Below are 9,717 nucleotides of genomic sequence, written 5' to 3'. Positions count from 1 at the left end.
ACATTTTCTGGCGGCGCCATGATTCTTACGACCATGGATGGTGATGAACTCCCACATCCTGTGAATGCTGATGCAGTCAAGAAATACTTTGTCTAAAAATACAAAAGAACAGCTCGGTAAGTCGAAAACCCGCAAAGGGCGACTTAGGCAAAAATGAGCGTCTCGGTGGACTGAAAACCCGAAAGGGCGGTCCAGGCAAAAATTAGAGACAATAAACAGAAAAAAATTCATCCTGGTAGATTGAAAACCTGAAAGGGCAATCTAGGCAAAAATTAGGGATTTATGACAAAGTAACTGCATTAGTCTATACTTCGTCACCTGAAAAGTCTGTACTTCATCAAAGGATCTTCAATCAAATCATCTCCAATCTGAAGCGACAAGCACAGTTGGAACTCAAAGTTATTAGAGGGAATAGTGGTTATTGCTTTCAATGTAGCCTTTTCCGCATAATTACCATTTCCAACTTTTGTAAATACTCCATGGAATCACGCCTTTAGCTGATTACCATCCTATTAAATAAATTTGAGCCTTGTGCCCATTTGTTTGCAATCTTTAATTTCTTTCAGCTTGCAAAATGACGCTTTAATTGTGTTATTCGTTTTTGAAAAAAAAAGGGGAAAAAAAATAAGTTTTAAATGAATTTACTTCACTTTTCTTTTTCAAAATAAAAGCGAAATTTTCCTTTGAGTTGTGAACAACGGAAGGAACATCAGCAGTCGTCTCCATAGGATGAACAAAAAGGATTCTCCCGGAAAAAATTGTTGTGACAACGGTATTCTTGTCCCAGAAAAGAATTCTTGAAGCAATTACCCCTCTCGGTAAAGAAGCTCTTCTATCCCCAGTGAAGAAGGTCTTTTATTCCCAATGAAGAAGATCTCCAATCTCCAGTGAAGAAGTTCTTCCATCTCAATGAGAAAAGATGCCCATCTTCCCCAGAGAAGTTTAAAGCACGCAACACCATTCATCACCTGTGTTATCTACACCGTGTTGAAAAACATTTGCCAAGTATCTGGTTGTATTGCGACGTTGGTCCTTCTCCAGTATATACTTCTTTGTCTGTCAGTATTGTCAGCATGCATGCGACATTCATGACATTCATCATTCATACATATTTGCATCATTTATACATTCTTGCATTTTTTAATGTTTGCCTCAATATTCACTTGTTCAGGATATATCTATCCTCGAAAAAAAGAAAAAAAGAAGAAAAAGAAAAAGTATGGGCGTGTCATCTCTCCAAGTAGGTTGTCACCCATAAGCAGAAAGAACATTTTGTTTCTCCAGTTCCCCACTGAGATCATTCCTCGTGGAAGAAGGTTGCTTTAGTTTCTCCTCTCAAAACAAAGGAGAAAATCCCCAGTTGAGTTCATTCCTCATGGGTACAAAGTCTTGATTGACTGTTTCTTTCCAATTCATTCATGGTTAGAACCTTGTCTTTACCAGAGATTCAAATTCCGATTCCTCAAATAGAGTCGTGAAAAAAAACAGACAATAAGCAATAGCCTTATCATCTGAGCGGCTTATGTCTCTTTCAAAAGCTTTTTCCTCTCAAGGAAATCAATCATGAAGACCATTTGACAATCAGGGCCTTATTACTGTTCACAAGGCTGAATAACCAGTAATTTCCCTAGCAAAGTCTCCAGAATCATTTTATCACTTGGCTGATAATTGATCATGTCTTCAAAACCACTATCACAAGGCTGGTAGTCGGTAATCCTTTTGTTCTGGTTATATTATTAACATGTCTATCACAAGGCTGATAGTCGGTAATATTAACCAAACCTTTGAAACTTTTTTACCTTGTCAAGTCTATCACCATGCTGATAGTCGGTAATACAGTTTCATACCTTTCACCTTCGCATTATTAAACAAGTCTATCCCCATGCAGATAGTCGGTAATGTCGATAGGTAAGCTTTTCTTACAAAGCTATCATTCCCCGGTGAAACATACACTTGCTTTCCCGAAAAGACAAAACGGATTCTCTTCCTAAAACGGATTGAGACATCCTTCCCCAATCTCTTTTCCCCAGCGGAGTCAGTTTTGATATCCCTCGGTAAAGATATCCTTGCATCATTCGCAATTTTGGTATCTTAGGTCCAAAATTCGCGTCTTCTGATATTTAAGTCTCTTCCACCATATCAAAACGAAGATTTTCAATCTTCATGTCTCAGGTTGAAGAAACTTAAATAGGGGCATCTGTCATACCCCAATTTTTGACCTAAGATACCACCTCATATCATCTGCATATGCATCATTTGCATCTCTAACAAATTGCATAGCTTGTGTTTGCTACTTGTGACTCAGCAGGATTTAATCAGGAAATCACTCATCAGTACAAGTAATAATCAATTAGGGTTTTGTTCTACCTTCATTTCAAATGAATCATCTTCATCAACAATCAACATTTGGTCCTCAGAGATTCATCTCAACAAGCTCAAAGGCTCTGAATCGACTGGATTAGGGTTTTGACTGAAGATAGCATACCCCTGACTTTAGCTCAGGATTTGACATAATGACTTGGGACATGATATCAAGACCCCAAGTACATCACCTTGACCTAATCCATTGGCTCAGAACATCTCCTACACAAAGATTGATCAGACAAATCCTCAGATCAGGGTTTTGAACTATCAGGGACTGAAATCAGGGATCACATTTGGGAAACCCTAAAAATCCCCAGGAAGTCAATCAAAGGTTTCAATCATCCTCAAATAATCCCTATGACAATATCCCATGGAAATTACATCTCAATTCAAGATCCACAGTCATCAATTTCATCTGGTCGACAATTAGGGTTTTTGACCTAATTCACTGAATAACTGACTTTTTAATCAGGACATGGTGTCACAACTCAAACCATGGCTCAATATCCTCTAATGCTTCAATGTGATCCATTCATACTATTCATTTGATGAGGATAGCATGTTTCATTTGAAATCTCCAGAAACGCGATTCGTCTGAAAAAGTCAACTGTACAAGATCACCATTGACTTTTGGGGAATTTTGGTCAACCATGACTTTTGAAGTTTTAAATCATCAATATATGATATGAGAAGTCATTTGATCAAGAAAAATCAAGAAAATCAATCAAGAATCAAAAAGTCAAAGTTTGACTTTCCATACTTAGAAAAATTTCTAAGTGTTTTTTCATGGTTTTTTCCAAACTTTGAAAGGGAATTTCTCAAAATTTCACCTACAAACTGAAAAAAACTTCCAACATGAAAGTTGTAGATTTTGATCCAATAAACAACTTTGACACATATAAATTTTTTCCATAAGATCAACCATTTAAGAGATATGGTGCTTCAAAGTTGGTACTTTTTGAAAACTTCACTTAAAACTTCATTTTCTCCAAAGTTCATGGATCTTTTTCACCCATTTCCTTAAAGGTCTTGAAGAAACTTTCAACTAGGGTTTTGAAGTGTGTAACATGAGCTTTCTAAAATGTCCAAGAGCATGAAAAAATATGGAGTGTAGCTATGGTTTTGAATTTTGCCATTAGTGAACTTTTCACTTGAAATTTCAAGCCATTTTTGCAAAGTTATGAACCAATTTGCCAAATGATCCAAGTAATGATGCATAGAAGCAATGATTGAATGATATTTTTCTGATTTGAGATCAGAATGGAAAGAGATAAGAAGCTTAGAGTTTTAACCATGGTTTGGTCACTTTAACCATTTTGCATTAATGTAAAAGATTCCTTTCTATCCCTTAAGCCAAATCATCAAACTTTGAAGCAACTTGCAAAGGTCTGAGTTCAGAACTCTTGGCCTATAAATAGAGGTCATTTCCACTCTTCAATTGACACCAAAACCTCACAATTATAGGTTTTCTCTCTTCTTTCTTGAATTACAAGTCATGTGTTTCAAAGTGAGGTAGAAAACTCAACCTCCATCTCTTGCAAGTTCTGACCAAAGTGATGCTTCCCACAAACCACAAACATCATATGGGATGTGTTTGATCCATCCATACACCCCAAAACACCCTAAATCTCAGAATCACTCTTCAACCACCATATTTGCATAAAATGAGCCTTAACATATCAATTCTCATACCAGGCCATATCTGTCCAAGTTAATCATCTAAACACACTCCATATACTTCACATGAACTGTTCCAACCATCATACATGATCTGAAACATCAAAATCAACTAGCTTGATCCTCACTTGAGCTAAACTGCAGTTCGGGTACCACAAGGTGATCAAGAGGTTTCCAGTTCATTCCAGGCATTCAAACACATCACATAAGGTCCATTGAAGCTATCCAGATTGATACAAAGCATCTGTAACACCTCCAGGCACGATTTCAATTTCCAGTTTGGCCGTTTTTGAGGTAAGTGCTCATGAACTTCAAACTCCATCATACATGCATCATAAATGAAAAATGAACATGCCATCTTGTTTCTGCACTATCACTGATCAATAGCCCTCAATCAATTTCATGATTCATCAACTACACACGATTTCAGATTGAAACTCAGAATTAGGGTTCTTCGTGTTCATCAGAAAATTGATAGCCTTAGAGTTAAAATAAATGCAATTAAATGATACCATTGTGTTCCTTATGGAAAATCGAGCAAGTTAGGCTATTCACTTGATCCAAACAATTCAGTTTTCAGAATTTTCAAATTCAATTTGGGGGTTGTGTTCTTGGCGCCAAATTTTGAAACTGAACTTAGGAACTTGATTCAAAATATATGTAATTCATTGCAAGTGATTAACAGACCACGCGCGTGGTCTGGTTGGTTAAGTTTTTGAGTTGTGAGAGAGAGGGCGCGAGTTCAACACTCATGGGGGCCAAAACATTTTTTTTATCACTATTTTCTTTCAATTTTTTAACAAACTTCAATTAATTATTTAACTAACCAAATCAATTCATTTTTCATTCATTTTTTACACACCTCTCATTTAATATATATATTTTAAGAATATCAAAAAAAATCATCAAAAAATATTTATTTGATACATTTTTAATTGGTTTTAAAATGACTTGTTTTTAAGTAATTTTAATACTTTTAAATATTATTTTTCATTTGATTTTCAAATTTAATCACTTGTAAATATTTTTTGAAGCAAACCCTAATCATCTAAATGTTATTTGAAGACAATCTTCTTGTTTATCTTGATTAAATTGATTTCTTTCAAAATTCAAATCGTTTTAAAAACGAGCGATCACGATTCTTTTCAAAAACGGTAAACCATTTCTTTTTGATTTTCAAAGGAAACTATTGATTAAATCTTTTTAATTGATCAATTGATTTTCAAAACGATGTGGGGCCTCTCGAATATTAGAGAGTATAAGTCCCTTTCGTCTTTCTTTGTACAGTTTTTGTTTTAACAGAAAACTTTTTTCCAAATAAACTTCCAAACAGTTTTTTCAACAAACAAATCTTTCAACTCTTTTTTAAACCATCCACCATGTTTTATGAAAATAAAACATGGGCCTCTCGAATATTAGAGAGTATAAGTCCCTTTCCTTTATACAGTTTTTCTTTGTACAGAAAACTCTTTCAAAACAAATCTTCAAACCGTTTTTTCAAACAACGCGTCTGTAAATAAACAGTCAACCATGTTTTGTAAATAAAACACGGGCCTCCACGTAGGTATAAGTCCCAAGCCCTTTTGTACATACCCATTCCAGTACATGAAATTAGGTATCTCATTGTACGCCTTTTGTACATATCTCAATCAATGTGTTTTTTAACTTTGAATAACAAACCAAAAATGAAGGTTTCTTTAAATCTTCCCAAAAATATACCATGGGCCTCCATGTAGGTATAAGTCCCAAGCCCCTTTGTAAATACCTGTTTACATAGCTTTGAATAAATTCAAGTGGACCTCTCCTCGAGTATGAGTCCCGAGCCCCTATATATACAAATGGAGCATGCTTACAGGTATATTTCCTTCATAAACTCCATTATATACGCACACTTTGTCATATATAACTGTTCATATAATTGTTCATGTACTTGTGCATATTTGTTTGTACTTGTTCACATTTGTGATTATGTTATATGCTTGTTCAACTTAGTACAACACTAGGTTCCCCATAGCCTCCTATTGGGCTTCGTGCAAAGAATCTCCACTAGTTTAGGTTAGGACATAGAGTATGGTTTCTCGGTGAAATCGCTCTAAGAGCTCAAACCAACTATACCATGCCTCCCCTTGGGCTTTGTACAAACGAGTGACCCTCCCATAGCCTCCTCTTGGGCTTACAATGCAAGGACCCCGGATTGTCCCTCCCATAGCCTCCTCTTGGGCTTACAATGCAAGGACCCTCGGATAGCCTCCTCTTGGGCTTCGTACAAGGACCCACGGGCTTCTTATAAGCATCCCCAATATCCAAATCAAAACACCCTAGGAGATTAGACATTTTTCATCTCTATGCTAGGAGTATCTCTTCTATATCATCACAAACAATCAATCAATCAATCAAACTTTTTGCCACAAGGCTGGCTAATCAATCAAACCGTTTTGCCACCATACTGGATGATTAATCAAAGTTTTTGTCACAAGGCTGACTTCATTGAAACTTTTGCCACAAGGCTGGCTGATTAATCAAAACTTTTTGTCACAAGGCTGACTTCATTGAAAGTTTTTGCCACAAGGCTGGTTAAACAAACAAAAACATCTTTATCATTCTAAGCACCCTAAGCGGCATGGCCCCGGGCTTATAATGAAAAGATTTTCAAACAAAAACAAACAGATGTATGTGATGATATAGATTAGATACATCTAGCATTTAGACGACATTTGTCTATTTTCCTTTGCTTCCACTAGCATAAGTGGGAACTACGATTGCTCTGACTTTCTCAACATCCCTTTGAGAATACGTAGGCACAAGGTCGATCCTTGGCGAGCAAAATAAAACAAAAAAAACCACTCAAACCTTAGCACCCGTAGACCCCGAGCTACAGATGCTCTGATTCCCTTTAGGGGATATGTATGCAGAGGATCGCGATGATCTTTGCGAGCATAATCAAACAAACACCTTAGGTCCCACCTATTTCACAAAAACCTTCACCACAACAAGAATGGAATAAAACATAACAAAGAAACCTATAGAGTACTATAGATACGTTGGGTGCTAATACCTTCCCTTCGTATAACCAACCCTCTTACCCAAAGATCTCTCCCCCCACTTTTAGGTTATTGCAGCTTTTTTCCTTTTCCTCCTTTGGAAATAATAAAAAGTTTGGTCGGTACAAAAGAAAAATCACTTTTTTGAGCACTCGAGCCCAAAGAAGGCATCAGGTGTCTCATCCACAAAAAAAGAGGAAACAAAACGATTTTTCGCCCGCGACACCAACCTCTCGAACTTTTTGGGACAATCCTCAAGATCTTCTTCAAGCGCTTCTGCAATCTCTTCGACTCGATCGCAATCGTATGTGTCTGTGCAATCGTCGTTTGAAGCATACTTCCTATTACAACTCGACTCAGCATTCCCGTTACTTTTCTCACCATGCATTGTCCAACATGTATAACTTCTATCAATTCCAAACCGTAGTAAATGGGATGCCAACTTATTCCCGTCAACCTTACCCCCATAACAGCAACCCAAGCAAGGACACGGCATTCGAAGCGGGTCTTTGGAGTGCGCAACCGCAAACTCAACGAATTCCCATACCCCTTTCTCGTACTCTTTCGACAATCGGTTTGAATTCATCCATGTCTTATCCATGTCTTAATTGAGCTAAACAAAAACTTCTTGGTTTCTCTATCAGGTACTAAGGAATTCTGTCAAGATAATAAATAGCTATCATCATAATAGAATACCTAATCAGAATACCCGATTTCTTAAAGAAGACATTACCTTATTTCAAGGTAATATAAGTCCACAAACCAAAAAACTGGTTGAGAGACACTAAATTGATATTAAATAGAACCATAAACAATAAACTATAAGCAGAAAATAACAAACTATAAGCAAGAAGAAAGGGATAGTAACCTGAGTTAGACTTTATGTGGGAGATGGGTAGGTTTGAATCGGCGTTGTACAAATAGAAACCAGAGACTTCAAAGTAACTGTAAAATTAAACACACACACACGATGCAGTTAAATACAAATATCATAAAAGTGAAGGAACTATATGCAAACTGTAGCACAAACTACAATGATTAAGAATAGATTAATATTATTTTGACATACATTTTTATATTAGCAAAAGAATAACTAATTACCTTTAGAGAAATTCAGAAACTTCTGGAACCACACACCGTAAGCTAATTTGATGTCTCTAGTGATATTCTTTTAGAAAATCTTTAATATCCCCTGAAAAATAATCATCACCCAGATGTTATAGCTATTCTAGATACATAGTACCGCAAGGTAAATCAAAGTTTAACAACTACTTAGAAACCAGGGCAGCAACTACGCATGTCAAAACAACGTCGTGAAAACGACCATAAATCATGGTCGAGTCATACAAATGGAGAAATCAAGGTGGAGCAATTATATATCATGAGAAAACAACAATTTAGCATGTATTTTCATAACGGGGCAGCATTAATGTCTAACAAAATAAAGAGGAAAATACACTCAACTCCCTTTAGATTTAGCTAAATAACACAAACATCTTCTTTAACTTTCAAAATACAATAACCGTCCTCTATCGTGATATCGTGTTATTTAGAGAAATCGGAAGAATTAACTTATGTGAGTGATAGAGAGTTGAGCCTGTATCCAGAAGAAGAAGCAAGCAATAGAAGCATAGTGACTTTTGAGGAACATGTAATTTATTTTTATGTACCCCACCTTGCAATAATTATAAGACATAATTTCTTTTCTAATTCGTGACTTGTCGGAATTCTCAAATTCGCAACACTTATGTAAATTCTTAGTTTGGCCTCTCTCTTATGACTCTATAACTATAGCTTCATACTACTAATTATGATTGACAATTAAACAACACTCCTTTCATCTAAAATCTTCATTAAATATTATATCTTCAACAGTTGACATTACTAGCTTTTCATTTAGATACTACGTTAAAATAATGCTTTAAGAACACTCCTTTAAGAGTGTTCTCTTTTACATTACCATCTTCTCATTCTAGATTAATAGATTTACGATTTGAATCTTTAGATGATGGACTAATGATGGTTTAAGCTTCTATTCAAATTTAATTTTACAAAACTACTATTTTGCGAAAACAAGAGTTAATATTACACAACATATCAGTGTAATATCAGTGTCAGCCTTAGAAGTTAGAACAAAATTATCCATACAATTAGTAGAAGTTCCAACCATGAAATGAAGAAAAATATTCATACAATTATACAACATATCAGTGTCAGCCTTAGAATTTAGAACAAAAAACTACTTGGAAGACTAAATTCAGAAACTTATAATTATAACACTGCAATTCATATGGAAGACCAACCCAGAAACATTGATTACAGTTATACAATTTAGAATCGATGAAAGAAACTCATAGGTAGTGTGTATCGGAAAGCAAATAGTGAGCAACATAGTGGGAAGACTTTACCTGAACAGAAGCAGCAAGAAGATGTTGATTTTGACCAAGAAAACCCTAAAATCCCACAGAACGGCGTAGCAGCGGCGGCAGCGGCGGCTAGTTGGTTTGAGAGTGAGAGTGAGACGACGACGGAGGGACGGAGGAGTGGCTGAGACCACGGCGGAGGGAGTGAGAGCGAGGAAGCAGAGAGTGTGCGTGAGCGAGAGGAAGAAGAAGACGAGTACGGATGTTTTGTG

The 9,717-nt window shown here is 36.2% G+C and overlaps 1 long non-coding RNA gene across 1 annotated transcript; it reads right to left on the bottom strand.

Moving 5' to 3' along the window:
- Nucleotides 1-7,317: 7,317 nt before the first annotated feature.
- Nucleotides 7,318-8,295, bottom strand: LOC131605464 (uncharacterized). The gene is made up of 3 exons (XR_009284679.1): nucleotides 8,184-8,295; nucleotides 7,951-8,027; nucleotides 7,318-7,739 (listed from the first exon to the last, which is right to left on the bottom strand). It is a non-coding gene; the product is annotated as an uncharacterized LOC131605464 (long non-coding RNA).
- Between the last annotated feature and the right edge of the window lie 1,422 nt (nucleotides 8,296-9,717).

This window comes from Vicia villosa, linkage group LG1 (genome assembly GCF_029867415.1).
Source record: "Vicia villosa cultivar HV-30 ecotype Madison, WI linkage group LG1, Vvil1.0, whole genome shotgun sequence".
NCBI lineage: Eukaryota > Viridiplantae > Streptophyta > Magnoliopsida > Fabales > Fabaceae > Vicia > Vicia villosa.
The sequence above is the reverse complement of the archived record's forward strand: the minus strand, read 5'-3'. Positions and strand labels throughout refer to the sequence as shown.